This window comes from Pezoporus wallicus, unplaced genomic scaffold (genome assembly GCF_028554395.1).
Source record: "Pezoporus wallicus isolate ANWC-B61680 ecotype Strahan unplaced genomic scaffold, APGP_CSIRO_Pwel_v1 contig_6566, whole genome shotgun sequence".
NCBI lineage: Eukaryota > Metazoa > Chordata > Aves > Psittaciformes > Psittacidae > Pezoporus > Pezoporus wallicus.
The window spans coordinates 3231252-3245570 of NW_026638763.1; positions in this window are offsets into that span (position 1 = coordinate 3231252).

The following is a 14319-nucleotide window of genomic DNA, read 5'->3' on the forward strand; positions in this document are numbered from 1 at the left end:
TACTTTTCAGAATTAAAATTACTATTAACATTATTTGGCTCTCTGGTTGTGAAGGGAATTTCAATGATGTGAGCAAGAAAGTTAATTTCAGTTTTAGAAGTCACTCAAAGGAGAATTGGTGGGATGGGTCTTGCCTCTGGCAGATACATGAGTGGTCTGCAATGATAAAATCCTTTTATTTTTGCAGAAGAAAAGTTTTGGAAACTCCAAGAAGTTCCTGCCTGCCCTAAAATTAATGTTCTTATCCTGTTAAACTCTTAACATTTGGGCTGTTAATGTAGCCACAGTTCTGTAGACTCTTTAGAGACTTGAGATTAGTGGTGGTAGAAGGTCTAAGCATCCCAGCAGGAATGAGTGCAGCAGTTTGCACTGCAGGACAGCAACAGGTCTGTTCCTGGGCTTTCCAGACTGACTGGGCAGCTTCTTTTGCAGTTCATGTCGTCTTTGTGTCCCTGTCATCAGTGCTCTCAAGAGGCAATCTGCTTCCTGTGACATGGCTGGCATGGTTTGAACTAAAACAGCAGTTAGGAGATACGGCAAACTGGATTTTGGTTTTCTGTTGTGAAACAACTGACTCTACCCCTCTGCTCTTTGCCTGGATTCTTCTTTCAGCTCCCATATGGAAGCTACAATTCTTCTCTTTTTGAACCTTGTCTGGTCGCAAATTACTGCACAAGCCTGCTGCCCTTTTTCCTCCAACACCAACCCTACAGCAGGCCCAAATGGGCTTACAGATATAACCCAGGTGAAGCATTTCTAGAGGCCAACTTTACCTTAAGGAGGCTAATCTCACAAGGTACCCTGTATGGTCCATGGAGAGAAACTCAAACTCTCCCCAAGGAGCCCAGTGGGGAATGTGTTGTGGGGTTAATAGTTACTGTGTTAGTCCAGTGCAGTAGCCTCTCTTGTTCGTTCTGAACCCCTCTCTGAAAGGCCTTGCCGCATCCATCACAGAAGTAGAAAACTGAGTTTCTACCATAGATAAAGAATGCTATTGGGTCCTATCTCAGTTTTCCCCTTTTAGGTAAAGTATGCAAATTCTTGCAGTGATTTCCACATAGATTTTGGTTTTGGGATCTCTGATCCTTTTCCCTGCTCCCTGCTGAAGAGAGCAGGAAGATTGTTTCATGTACCTCACAGTCAAAATAAGGCCTCAGTCCTATTTAATTTTGTGTTAATAAACAAGTCCTGTTTTATTTTGGTGATTGGGGGTAGAGCTTTCATTTGTTGAATTGAATCATTGAATTGAAATCATTTTCAATTCCAAGTCTGTTCTCTGATGGATGTGTTGCTCTTCCCTGGTTGGTGCAGATTTAATAAGCATGCTATCTGTTTTATCATCCATATCATTAGTGGAAATATTGAATAGTCCTAGACCCAGGGTAGCTCCCTGTGGAACACATGGGTCCATACTGCTATTTTAATGCTGAAACATTCATAACTGCTTTCCAAGTACTGCTTTTAACCACTTTTGCATTCTCTGTGCAATGTGAAACTCCCATGCCTCTTTAATTCAGCTATAAGACTACTATAAAAAACAATGTCTAAAGTCAGGATATGTGACATCTGCTCCCGTTCTTATACCTACAAAACCTATCACCCTCTCACAGGAGCAAATTATTTTAGTTTGACGCAATTTGTTCCTATGAAATCCGTGGTGGCTGCTGCTCAAGCCCCACTTCCTGCTCGGTGTACATATTCAACATGCTCGGCTATTTGTTCCAGTTTGTTTTTTCTTTTCCCAGGATTTCATGTTGCTTTTATTTCTTTTTTTTCCTCTCAGAGAAGGAGACAACCAAGAGCTGTGGATCTGGAGAAGCTGACACTGATAGTGCCCATCCCACACGTGAGTACTGTTTGAGATAGAGGGAGGGATGGTTTTGTGTGAGGACCCGAGGCAGAAGCTCTCTCCTTCAGTCTGCCACGTTTCCAGAGTGACAAATTTTAGTGACCCAAGGCTCTTTGCAGCAGGTTTGCAGATAGGCCTTCCTTGCTCACACAATTCTCACTAGCTTTTGGGTAGTATTTATTTTGTACACCACTGTGAGTCAGGGACTACTATTAGCTCAGAACTGACCCTGATTTTCAAGTCTGATTTACTTTCAGGTATAAACCTTACAGGCAGTTAGAAAATGAAAGCTATCTTATAGAAAGTGGTGGTGTTTTCTCTCTTTTCCTCAATTCCCTCCCCTATAAATGAGGTCAGGAATGTTATGAAGCTAACATCATTAATGGTTGCAAAGTGTTTTGAGATCCCTGAATGAAAAGGCTTATATAAGCGGAAAAGTCTTATTAGGATAATTATAATTGCCAACCGTACTGGCACAATATAGATCACTTAATGAGTTATTTGGCTTTTCCTTTCTCTTTTCCCCTCAGCTCCCCAAAGCAACATAAACAGACTGATTTTAATTGGCAACTTTCGTTTCTAGCAAATGGACTTTCACTGAAGTTCAAGCTCAGCAGCAGCATTTAGAAAATGCAAGTTGGTTTCAGATCAAGTGTAATTTGCAAGGCTATGGTAAAGAGGAAAGTTTCTATGCTCTTTGAGCTAGAGAAGCACACACTGAACCTGCCTTTTGAATTATGAGCACTTTTCTCTCCATTACCTTGCAGTGTGTTCACTGCAAGAGCTGTGCTCAGCTGTCGACAGATTCTTGCGACTAGTATGATGAAGGTGAGTTGATGACTTAGGCTGGCAGCTAACATGATATAGCTAATGGTCTCTGGGGAGGGAAAGAAATCCCCTTTGTATTTTGATCTCCCACTGCTGTGATTTACTGTCTTGTTTTTGCCAGTGTTTCACTTGTGTTGGTTTGAGTATGTGGCCTTCTGGAACTGACCCAGAGGTGGGATAAGGAAACCAGCTCTTGCTGTTTTATTAGGACTTACAGGACTATTGATAATCATCTGGCTTCCTTCCTGTAAAACTTCAGCTGCAGTAACTCATGTTCATCCTTGTGACTGAGAATTGGCTTCTTAAAGCTTTATAAAAGTGGATTAAGAAAACTGTTAGGAAATGATTATCTCCTTGTAGGTATCATTATCTTACAGTCAGTAATACCAAAGCTTAAATCAGTAGGAGTTTACTTTATTATCATTACTGCTATAAATACTTAGCTGGAACTTAAGCTATAGATCTGTCCTGTTCTGCTGAATGTTTTTTCAAACACACAAGGGGTGAAATCTCCACCCTATAAAACAATGTAGCTCAAAAGGTTACTCCCCAGCTTTTTAAGTTCACTTTCATTCCTGCTGTCAGCATGGGGGGAGAACAGAGCTCTACAAATGAAACCAGGGGCTCCTGAATCCTAGTGTTGAGGAGAAAGTGTCTTTGCTCAGCTGGGAAACCAGGCAGAGACTGGTTCCTTGCTTACCCATTGCTGATCCAGGTTTAGTGCTTAAGGGGCTGTGACAGGAATCCTCAGCAAACAAGAGCAGCCCAATGGACTGCTGCCCCACTCATGTTATGCTGCTGAGTTGACAAACCCTTGTGGAATACCCCAAAGTGAAATGATGCCCAAATAGGCACCTTTATGGCAGTGTCAAAGGGTGGCGATAATAATTCGTTACATCTTGAGTGAGTAGTGTGGCATAGCCCCACCACACTGCATCCAGTTGTCAGGATGTCAAGTCCCAGTCTATATTTGCTGCTTCATCAGTATTTTGTTCTGGACAGTGCTGGCAACCATCCCCTCAGCAGTGAAACAAAGCCACAGCTACTACTCAGTTCAGCTTTCAAGAGCAGCCAGAGTTTTTCAGGTATTATTCTTTAGGATGTCATGTTTACCTCTGGATAAATCACAGTGGACTCTATCATGCTTTTAGTACATGGGGGATGTCAGATGCATAAGTCCTGAGTTGTGCCTGGGGGTCCTTCTGAAGCAGCAGAATGGGCTGGGTTCTGCCTGTTTCCCTTCCTAGCCCCCATACACTTGTTGGATAGGATGGCTTACGCTAGAGCTACTGTCAGGTTTTTGCTAGAACAAGTTAAGAATTTAAATCTTAACTGCTATCCTTACCAAAGATAATGCTGATGTTTACAGCCCCTTGAAACCCTTAGATAAATGTACTATGCCCATAATTCCTGCCTTGAATCCAGAATGTTACAGCAGGAATTACATCCCACGGAAGAATATCAGCTATATGCTTGCTACAGCAGAGCCCTATGGCATGTTTAATTAGCTGTATATCTTACTTGTGCATGTGTGTACGTGTTGTGTCAAACAGCACTCTGACATGAAAGTCCCGGGTCATCACTGGGTCCCTTAGGGGAATGCTGCTTCATCTCTGCTCTCTGTTCAGTCTCAGACTTCCCACCCTTGTGCTTCATACTCAGTATAACGTTCCCAGTCCTGTTGGACTGGAACATTGTCACCCTTGGCAGAGTCTAGTTGGATGTTTTGGGTACAGCTGTGGGAACTTTGTGTGTCTGTTTCTGCAGTTAGCTGTTGTGCTGGCTAAGCCCGGGGCTGATGCGATGCCACACACTGCAGCATGCTGCTCTGCACCACAGCCCTGCAGTAAGCCCTAGTGGTTTGGCACTGCCCTAAGAGTCTTACCTTGCTCTAGGCCTCCTCAGCTCTGTACAGCATCTGCATAGCAGCCCTAAGAAGAGTTTGGGTATTTTAAGATACCCAATCTGAGGTGCCTTTGTTCTGGTCAACCATACACAGGAGGAAAACCAAGACTTAAAACTTCTGTTCTGTTTGATTCCCAGAGGTGTGATCTCAGTGTGCAGAACATGGCTTTATCTTCACTAGGGCATTTTCCACTGTGACAAGTGCCTTCAGTCTCTGCCTTGAGCAAGTTTCCATTAAATGCTTCATCTCACCAGCCTGGTGGCTCAGCATCATGGGGACCTGTGTGGCAGAGTGGATCATTGTTGTTGCAGACTCAGTGCCATTCCTGGGGGCTCTGGGTGCCATGTATGAGAATGAAGAGGCATCTATATAATTTGGGGAACATTCTGCCTTTTCTTGGCATGAAATGTTCCCATTCCCTTATTTTTTTTTTTAATAGCATCCCTCCTCACCTCTTTCTCCCAGCTTTTGCAGCTTTATGTACAGACTTGGACCAGGACTCTGTGGATGAGAAGAGTGCTGATGCGTGGCAGGTCCTGCCTGCTACTGGCCAGAGACTGCCCAGAGTAGCAGTAGGAAAAGCACTTGACAAATAGTGAATATAAAAGAAATGGAAGAGAACTGACATCATGTGGTGGTTGGATACTGGAGAGAGACTTTTCATCAGGGGCTGTAGTGATAGGACAAGGGGTGATGGGTTCAAACTAAAACAGGGAAAGTTCAGGTTGGATATAAGGCAGAAGTTCTTTCCTGTGAGGGTGCTGAGGCGCTGGCACAGGGTGCCCAGAGAAGCTGTGGCTGCCCCATCCCTGGCAGTGTTCAGGGCCAGGTTGGACAAAGCCTTTGGCAACATGGTCTAATGTGAGGCATCCCTGCCCATGGCAGGGGCTTGGAACTGGATGATCTTAAGGTCCTTTCCAACCCAAACCATTCTATGATTCAGTGGGGATCCAGCAAGTCCTAATAACCCCAAAATGTGAATGGAGAAGTTCTGAAACTTCAAATCTTTCTGATTTTCCCCTTTTTATTTGTTAAAGAAAGAGGAAATTCTCAGTTCATTCCTGTGGTTTGCAAACAAAAACGTGTTCGATGTTTTGTTTCCTTTCAGAAAGGTATTTCTTTATTTCAATATTGACCTACCAATTTAAAAAGAGAAGGGGTTTAGAAAAAATATCGATAACGTGGAAATGAGGTGAAGGATTTTGTGTTGGACTGAAAGGAGCATTTTACCTAAAATGACATTTGAAGTATTTCCTTGTTGAAAGATATTTTCATTTGGACTGGACATAATGATTTTGTTTCAGCATTACAACCTGCTGCATAATTCCAGAGGGACACAAGCAGGGAAGACTCCAATAGTTGTTTATTAGCTATGGACAGTGAAGCTAAGGGGGTTAATTCTTGGACTTGGGATTTCTTCTGCTGTTTTCCCATGTGTTACGTGTTTTGGCTAATCTTTGCTCCTTGCTCCCTCACATTAACTCTTCTTTAAGCATCAATTTAATTGTGGACCTCACAGCTATTTTTGTTTTCTCTGTGTGTATTTGCTTTATTTTAATTGTTCTGCCTACAAATTATTGAATCTCTTTGGGTATCACCAATGAGAGGGAAATGTGGGTCAGGACTGGGCCAGCAAGTGCTGAAGGCTCAGCTGTGGCGTTCCTAAAGGTGTAGCAAACAGGAGACATTAGCAATGAGTAAGAGAAATGATGATCAATTTGCCAGGACTCTGAGGTGCCTAGATTCAGTTCAGGGTAGTATTATGCCAATAACTAGTGTGAGAAGTAAACCCCGCCATGGACACCTTGTGGTCTAGGTAGACATGCCAGAATAAACAGGTAAAACAGCATATTGGACAGGTCTGAGGTGGGATTGCAGTACCAGGAGATAGAGGTACTTCCTGGGAAGTAGGGGACTGTCAGCAGTGCAATGCTGGCTGCAGGGGCCCAAGTGTGTGCCCATACCATCAGGAGGGATGGGGCACTGGGAGGGACCTGTGGGAGATCCCTGCTGCCCTCACTGACTGCGAACAAAAAAGCCAGAAGGCAGAGTGCCATTTTGTACAGTCAGTCTGCTGTTATCCTGATCTCGCATGACAAATTGGTGTTCCCGTAGTGGCAGCAGAGTAATCAGACTGTGACAAATGGTTTACTTAGAGCAATTTGTTTTCATTTTACTGAAAATTTCCACAGTCTTAACAAAAGGTTCCCCCCGCCTCCTCACTCCCAGTGCCTCCTTCTTCCTTTAATGGCATTTGCATGATGCTGAGAGAGGGACTTGGACCTGTCCTGTGGCCAAGAGGGCAGTGTGGCTGCTGGGAGATCGATCACCTTTCCAGGGACCCTGGGCTGTTTGCAACTGGCAGTGGTGGCTGGAGGCAATGCAGTGGTGAGTGTGAAGCTCCCACTCCATTAGCCATAGGGCTGTACACTCTTTTGTCCATGTTCCTCAAATGGGAGCTGAGCTACCTCTCATCTTTTGCAGGTTGGTTACTGGTAGATGAACGGTATGTGGGAGCATGGGTTTCCCTGAGGGTCTGAAAAGGGCATCTGTCAGTCTAGCACCTCTCTCCATTACTAAAACCCAAGCACAGGCCTACAGCAGTGATGTAGCTGGGAGAGTTGTGTCTACCTGAAGCACTACCAGTCACATCTGTCCTGTGAGTGATGGGGCAGCTGTGCAGCACAGCTGGATCCATCTACTTTAGCACACTTGCAAACCCCAAAGAATACAGAAAGAAGAGGAAAACTGTTAAAAAATGAAGCAATGCCAAAAGCTGACTAGAAATTGGAGGGTTCGGGTTGTCACAGTGCCTTCAGTTGGCCCTAGAATGAGGACCTCACTGCCTTTCCCTGCTTGGGTCTCAACCCAGTCTTGCACAGGGCTTTTCAGTACTGTATGGCCAAAGCAAGGTTAAAACTTGGATGGATTCCCCTTCCTGACTTTCCTGGCAGACATGAAAAATGGGTGAACTCTGCACTGCTCCATTAGCAGAACTTAGGGCAGAGAAGTAATCACCGTGACACTCACCCAGGGGCAGGCTGATGTCAAGCTCCTCAGCTTCTGCTTACTCTTCTTGCTTTCATGTATGCTGCCTCCAAGTGCAGCTTTTGCAGTTTCAGTAGCCAGTGTTTTCCATGGGCTGAAGGAAAGGGAGACCAGCTCCTTGTGTAAAATAAAAAGGTAGTAAGTAGTGTGCAGGGGCTGGAGCCAGGGGCTCTGTGCTGTGGGGAGGAGACCGGGAGGGCAGAGAAGAGTTAGGCTGGTGGCAGGGTCTCTGCTGCTGTTGGCCTTTAGGCATGGGTTATTGAGATGAATACTGAGATTGCCCCGCTCGATACCATACAGTGGCATCGGCTTAGTGGCAGCCTTGTGCCATCCAGCTCTTTTTTAGTTCTAGCTTCTTTCCTGCTTGGTCTTGTCCAAAAATGCATCTCTGCCCAGAGCAGAGTACCTGGGGCTCTGCAGACATGACAAATGCTGCTGCACTCCCTTGAACCTACACCAAAGCTGGGAAAAAATATATGTGGCCTTCTGGGGTGCAAGCCTTGCTTTGGGACAAATGATGGGCTGGAAGCATTAGAAGGTGACATGATGAAGTCAAGGATTTTCTCCATCGTGCTGCTGTGGTTGCTACTTTTTATATCTGCATGCAGTTGTTTATAGATTCCCTCAGTAAGGGCTAACAGGATGAAATGTTCAAGCCACTCTCATTTGGGAGGTTGAACGTGACATTCTGTAAATGCTCTCCTTTGACTCCAAAGGTCTGCCCATGGCCTCAAGGGCTTGATTTGGCATTCTGCTGCATTAAGTGCTGGTACTACATCTTGCATCCTTGTGCTACTGCACAACGCTCAACAGCGTGATCCAATTTACTGCTACGTCCCCTGTCCAGCCACCAGAGACATTCATCAAGGTCTGGGGAGCAGCCAGCTCAGCCCTCTTCCTGCACTTTGTTGCAATGGCAGTTGTGTCTGAAAATAGCGTGGTGCCACTTAGAGAGCCTGGCAGTTTAATGGCTTTCCTTAAATGAAATCCCCACTCTGCTGGCAACTTTGCTCTTTGCGGGAGCCCTTGGAAATAGCATACCAGCGTGTAACTAAACTGAAGCCCACTGGAATGTGTCCCTGGCCTTGGGTGGAATGAGCTTTCTAGTGTATGCTCATACAACAAAATAAGACCATTATCACAACATGATTTTCATAATGTATTAGCAAACATAATAAAGTGATGGAAAATTACTTGCACTAATCGGACATCCATAAATAGACTCAAATAGTATGTTTGACTCAATTGGAGTGAATAATTTATCAGCTGATTAAATCTGATCATTTTGTACAATCTGCCAGTAGTTTCCCAGTGCATGTTTTTACTGTCCATATATCTCCATTAGACTGACAGATTTGGGTGGTTCAGAATGGTAGTAGTTGGGGAAGTGCCACGTATAAGTAAATAAAGCTGGATTTACAGCACTGGGGCATCACTCTCACCAAAATGAGATGCTCTTACATATTTGAATACTAGCTGCTCTGTGCCTCACAGATGATGTCTTAAGGTTGAGGGAGAAAGAATAAAAGAACCCAAACCCTCAACTGCCAACTGTAACCTTCCAGATGTTGCAAGCGGGGCAGGAAATCTGCCCAGAGCCCCCACAGCTCTTCTGGAGTTGCTCAAGGAGAGCAGTGGGGTGCAATGGCAAGTGGAAGAGATAGCAGCACTTGGTGTTTCAGTCCTTTGTCAGGGGCGGTAAGTCCCAGTGGTGAATACCCTTCAGACACCATCCTTCCATGACCCTGCTTCTCTGTCCGTGTCTCCTCTCACTGTGTTTACTATCATCTGCACTTGCACCTACATGGGGATTTTAGCTGAATGTTTTGGTGTTTACTTTCCTTCCTTGATGTTAAACAGTAATTCTGCTGTTTTGATGTGAGGCATTTCCCTTGAGGACCCAGTAAAATCTATATATGGCTGCAGAATCGCACATGTTTGAAAAGCTTCCAAAGAGATAAGATGAAAAAGAAATGACAATTGTGCATAAAATGCCTATTAGATAGCTGCAGAGGTCTTAGGCAAAGGCTCTGGGAAATGCAGTAATACTAAAGACCAAGCTTTGGCTTGCACTGTGCTGTCCTGTGCCACACAGACCTGCAGTCACTGCATCCCCACACCTTTGACGGCTGGTTCAGGATCCCACAGTGCAGGCGCTCCACACTGGTGCCAGGAACTGCACCACTGCAGGACCAATGGATTTCCCACACCTCCAATACGTGCACCTCACATTTAATTTGTGGAAATCAGAGGTTCGTCAGTTGAAAAGGGTGATGACAAAGCTTAATTGCTCTTTGCTCTGCAAACAGGTAACAGAAGTGTAAATATAGTTGCTCTCTGGATTTGTTTGGCTCCTTTTGCACTAAGGGAACATGGCAACAACCTGTCATGAACCAAGGAACACTGGTTTCTGTGCTCAGAGCAGTAGTCCCAATTCTTCTCTCCTTGGAGAACCATACCAATGAAACTCCTGCTGGCTTCCCTAGGAGGCAAGGGAGGCACTTGGCATCAGACAATTTGCAGGGTTGCTTAGCAGTAATTTAAAGGAATTAAAATGAAAAGCACTGAGGGGATGAGCCAATCAGCCGGGGAGCATTCATAGGGCTAGCTGTGTGTGAAGCTGGGATAATAACTGTTGTCTTTTCTCTTCAAATTAGTAGCTGAAATGTCCCTGTTTATCCCCAAAGGTCATCAGTTCAGTTCTTGACTAAGGAAGAAGGAGAATTGAGAGAAAGAGAACAGATTTTCAGTACCAGATCAACACTTCAGGGAGATAGAAGGGTGAGTGTAGGAAAAGTATCGGAATTACTATATATTAGCACATAAAAGTAAGCACATGAAATAGATATTTTGGTAAATCAAGAAAGTTAGTATTAGGGTTGTTACTTTGTACTCAAAGTATTTCTTGTGTCTCGGGGTGGTGGCAGATTAGGACCCATAATCAGCAATATCTTATAGGAAAAGCATTTTTTTCTGTATTAAGCTGCTGCAAGACTAAATCCCAGCCTGCACTGGCACAGAGCAGTGAAACCTGGAGAAAACCTAAAAAGACTTAGTGGTTTTTTGAAAGAAGAGAGGGTCTGCATTCACCAGGAACACAATTTTCCTTTTTTACTCAATGACAGTGTTGCTTGTTACTTACAGAACTAAAGGAGTTTCTCTTGCATTTTCTCTTGTGACTCTTCAGACCAGCTTGGGCTCAGTGTGGCATGGGTGAAGGAATATGGCCAAACAGGGAAAGAATGGCCAAAGCTTTGGATTTGACAGAGCTTTCTACTGCTTGCATTTCTTGAGTACTTTTGTTACATTCAGTGGGACCAGCTTTTGTCCAAGCCTCTTGACCATTAGTACTACTGGCAGCATTATTCTCCTCAGATGATACACTAATCCAAATAGCACTGTTTTACAGCTCTAGGTTGGTAAGCTGGGGTGTACTGGGGGTGTCATTTGGAGGCTGAAGCTGAGTCTTGCCTCTTGTCAGCCCTCACACAAGAAGAATTAGCTTAACCCCATATTCACTGGATTGGTTCTTTTGGGAAGGCACAGTAATGCTGACCTACTGCAATTTCTGTTGTAGCTTGTTCAGGTCTGTGATGGTCTTAAAGGTCTTTTCCAACCTAGCTGATTCTGTGATGTTGGCCCGAGCACACACCTCTGTGTCTTGTAGCACTGGCCATGATTATTGTGATAGAAGGACTGGTTCTTCCAAAATGTCTTGTCTTTCCCAGCTTGGAATGGACAGTGTGGTTATCTTCCTTCTCCCCTGTGAATAAACCCCAGGTTACTCTTGTACAACTTGCTGAGTGGAATGGTGGATGGGAGTACGTGCAAAGCTTGTTTTGAAGGATGGCATCAAAATTCAGGATTGATATTCACAAAATCCAGTGTTTTCTTTGCACCAGTAAATATCAGTCTTGAGGGTGCTCCCTGGGTTTTGTTGTTCGTGCATTGCTAAGGTGATATTTGACACTTCAAGTAGAAAAGATAAATTGCAGTGTTTGGCAAAGCTGTTAAATGTTCATCGCTTAGTGATGAACTAGTTAGTGATAAGAAATCGATACTCAGGTATTTGGGTAATATCCAAAGCAAGCGGATAGGGTCAAATCCTTTACCTGTCTGCATCAGCATCCTTCTGTTGACTTAAGTGGGGTCAAGACAATTTACCAGCTATGAACCTCAAAGACTACTTATTTTCTGGTGCATTAGCAGCAAGATCAGAGCTTAGGAGAATTATTTAGCTGTGAATACACAGTATGTTCAGTGCCAGCTCCCTTGTGCATGCAGGCAGAGCTCACTGCTTGCTTGCTTGCTTCCTTGCTCACCATCAGCCTGCTCTTCCTTTTGGACCCATCATGCCCTTCAGCATTTGTTGTTTGCTGTGGGCTTTTCTCTTTCAAGTCTAAAGTGGCCACCAGTTATTTTATGTGCACCTTACCTTCCTACCCCAAATAAGGAGACCGGGAGCTTCTTAATCAACAGTGTTTCATTGTCATCATTTTGAAAGTAGAATAGCTGCTGATAATGCCACAACACTTTCTGACACCATTTGCAACTGGAAGGGAAGATGGTGATGTGAGGGAAAACACTAGGTTTTACTTTCCTCCATCATCTCACTCAAGGAAGATACTCCTTTTGAAACGCAAGGAAACCGTGAATTACCACAGCTGTAGAGCACAAAACCTGAGCCATTTAGCATGGCCAAAGTAAAAACCTCTGAGGACTGAGGAAAAGGAGGAGGAGAAGGAAGGTACAACCCATCTGCCCTCCCCCAGGCTGTCTGGTGGTTGTAGAGAGGTGCACCAGGGAATGGGGATACGGGGTATATATCTCATCCTAGTAACACCCCAGTTACCTGTGATCTGAGAGCTGCAGAAGGAGTGCTCCAGGGACAAAAAGGAAAACTGTTTTGGGTGAGTAGCATCAGTGCTGTTTTCTGGTGATTGCTAGAGCAGGGCTCTGGCCTGCCTCTAATAGAGTAACAGCTGGAAAGGAGATTGATATTCATGACCTAAGGCTTGACCTGTTGTCTTCAGCTTTGTACATTTGTCTAGTGTATAATCTACATCCTGGTCTCTCCAGTGACCTGTTGATGCCACACTGGCTTAAGCACAGCATTGCCATCTTTTTACCTTGCTCTAAGGCTCATGGCTGCATGAAGCAGGGAAGAGGGAACACAGGAAAGCCTGGTTTCCCCAGACTGAAACAACAAGATCATTGGAGGGCTCCTAGTAATAATGGTCAAGTCTGTGAGTTTGCTGTTTCAGCTTTTACCCACTGGGATGTCTGAGTGTTCCCAGGAGATGAATACCCAGAAGCAGTGATTGGGTATGCAGTTGAGCCTTTGTGTCTCCTAAAGATTCATGAGCAAACCAACCATCAAGTCCAGAGGAATTTAAATAACACTGGAAAATCCAGACAGATACTCACCTTCAGTCCCTCCAAAGTGGGGAGGACTGATTGTGTGGAATTCCACCTGAAAGAAAAAAAACGTCATTTTTACTATTTATTACAATAAAACTGAAAGCAGCCCCCATTGTCTCTGAAATGGGAAGCATGACACAGCCGTTACTACATTTTCTTTCTGGATGCAAGAAGATGACCTTCATAGCTCACTTGAGGCTTTGTCTCCTTAGAGTTATATGCCATTCCCTTGTTAATGGTAATAAACTGCATTATATTCCACTTCACACTGATGGCTTTTTTCTACATACTGCCAGGGAAGACTAAAAAAAAAAAAGGGGGGGGGGGAAGAAAAAAGGTCAGCGAGTTTCAAAATGTGCTTTATTACAAAGGATATGAAAGGGAAAGAGCTCATATCGCTTCTCCTATGGTATGTGTTACATTAATAAGCCATTATGTGTTGAGCACTATTTGTAAGTGTTGCATGCCCGTAGTTTGGGATGTCATTAAACCAGACACGAGGGTACCAGATGTTCAGCATGCAGAACGGACTGGGACAAAAATCAGAGGGAGCCATGGAGAGGGTGGCTCAAGGAGCTTGGCATCTGAGTCAATGGCAGCTCCCAATACCTCAAGCACTCCCAGATTTTTGGCTCTGTTTTAAAATAACCCTACCTGAATAACAGAGCCCTGGACACTGTGTTAGTACAAGCCAAAAACCCCACTGAGGTTGATGCTGTGCCTTTAAATAAAGCTCAGCAACCCCCCCCCCCCCCCCCCCATCTCCCCGCTGCACTTTTGGCCTACGGACAGGCTTGTAATTAGCACAGATTTTTCACATCCGTGGGTAGATTGGAAATTTGGAAGCACTTAATGAAAAAGGTCAGTTACCTTGACCAGCCTGAAGGCGCAGTTGGAGGACGTTTGCTTGCTCCCAAGGCTGGCAGCATATAAATACATGAATATTAACATACCACACGCAAAAATGCAAACACTGTGTGTTGTGTTTGCAAGGATAGGACCTGGCGTTCAGTGTGGCTTTCTTGTGTTTTGGGGGCATTTCCTCCTAGACTTCCTAAGGAAGGGCTTGCACACAATCCCCAGGTCTCAGGATGGTTTAGGACATGACTCCAAATCCAGATTAACTAAGAATTCAGATTACCACACACCCCCCCGCCTCCCCCATATGATTTGAGCCAAAGACTAGGTCCAGCACATCACCCCCCCAGCTATTGCATTTGGTGGTAGTGCCAAAGCCTGTGTTTCCAATAGGTTTTGTCTTGGGAAG